Below are 2,325 nucleotides of genomic sequence, written 5' to 3' on the forward strand. Positions count from 1 at the left end.
ATTTAGTATACTTTATGCATACCAAATGACCATATCACAAACATATCAAACAACATTTTTCTTTCTTCCCACATGAGAGTATGTATAGCTACCATTATCTCATATGAATACACATCATTTACAAGCCTTCATCAAAAGATATAAACCAAAATGAACTTGGCACCATTTAAAAACAAACTAATCTCCAAAATAACATTTAAAACCTTATTACATTCAAATCATTACCAAAATGACACACAACCCTATACATGCCATTTATAACCATTTCAATATGTTCAAAAGCTACCAAATTAATTCGTTGTATAGTATGATCGTACTCCAACAAAGTTTCCAACTGTTCGAGCTTTCTGATGATCTACAAAACAAAGAAAACAATTATATAAGCAAATAATGCTTAGTAAACTCCTATAAATTGAGTTAAACTCACCTATTGTAATAAATTTATCAACTATAAGTAAGGCCATTTAGCCATAAATCATATTACCTTTTTCCTATACACCAAACCTCACAAGGTTAGTAGGTGAAGCAATACGTATATAATTCCAACCTAATCAAGGCATATAACATATCAAGCATTTCAATTTCACCATTCATCTATCATATGACTACTTTATACCTTCATTTTGTTTTAACTATGCTTATCATATGTTCCATACTCTTACTTTAAATTATAGATCATTTCATATGGTTATATACTCTGTAAAATTTTAATTACCTGTTCATGGCATGAAAGGAATTTTACTATATAAATTATTCATCAACATAATTCAAATGTTACCTTTCCAATCCAAACACATCAACACAAATTCCATTTCAAAGGACTTTTCCATACCACAAATCACGTTTACTCAAGGTAACAAACAATACTTGTAACTAAGAAACTCGTTACAATATCTTTTACTTACCAATATTATAAATATGCCACAATATATATAAAAAATATTAGATTGTAATCAATTATTTCATAGCTCAGTGAACTAGTAATCAACTAGAGTACTAGAGCAACTACACCAATTCCATGTAACAATCCATATCATTTAGTGCAAATCATTAGTACTCAGTTCCTCTACTTGATCATTACTCCATTTTTAGGGGCATGGCAGATATAGAATAGGGACACATATGTGCATTCAGGAGTACCGAAGTACAAACAGGGGCACGCATGTGCATTTAGTGACATTTTCTTCATTCCATATAACTTTAACATGATTCCAATAAAAACGTTACTAATATTCCCTTGACTATTGCATAAATACAAGAACATTTATAGCTTTTATTTATTATGCAAATATTCAAAGTACTTCCATTATAAATATAAATCCATATACAAACATAAATTAACTAGTGAATTAGAAATATAAATCATTATCCAAATATTATATTTACATATTGAAATATTATGAACTTTCCTGACTGAATTGTAATAGTTCCAAAAGTTCAGGGACTATTTTATAATTTTCTCTTTTCTACATAAGTGAACAAGGTCTTGATCTAAAATGTAAAATTTTCCCTTTGTTAGTTTACATTCATATGAAAATTAATTCTGCATTTTATACCCTTTTATTTTTCAAAATTACACAATTACCCTTAACTTTTTTAACTATTGCAATTTAGTCCCTTAACTCGAAAATCATTAAATTAACCATTTTCTCAAGTTCATAATTTATAACTGAATAATCTAGGCCCTTAAACAATCCCAATTATACCTCTAATTCACCATCAAACACTAAAATTTTGACATTTTAACAATTTAATCATTAAATAAAAAATTAATAAAAATTACTTCACGAAACAACCAAATACCGCAATTAAAGCTTCAAACACATAATTATCATAAAAAAAACCAAGATTCATGAATGGAAACTACTAAAATTTTTGACAGATTCAAAAACGAAGGCACAAGCTAGCTAGACCTAATTGTAACGATCTCAAAAACATAAAAATTATAAGAAATAGGTTCAAAATACACTTACATGCAAAATTTTTTGCTTGACCGGAAGCTTCCAAGAGTTCTAACATGGTTTTCGGTTCTGAAGGTAGAAGATGGATGGTAATGATAATGGTTTTTCTTTTATTTTACTTTAGTTTTATTATTATTTTTAATTATTTAAACCTTTAACACATGAATAAAATAAAATTTAAAAGCTCTCTTGCCGTCCCACTAGTTAAAAATGGTATATTTACCATATTAATTCTTCCACTTATATTAATTAGGTCATTTAATCATTCAAATCCAATAGTGATTAAGCTTTACATCTTTTATAATTTAGTTCTTTTTAATTAATTAACTATTCAACCATTGAAATTTCTAAACCAAAATTTAAT

Source organism: Gossypium hirsutum, chromosome D04, assembly GCF_007990345.1.
Source record: "Gossypium hirsutum isolate 1008001.06 chromosome D04, Gossypium_hirsutum_v2.1, whole genome shotgun sequence".
In the NCBI taxonomy this organism is placed as follows: Eukaryota; Viridiplantae; Streptophyta; class Magnoliopsida; order Malvales; family Malvaceae; genus Gossypium; species Gossypium hirsutum.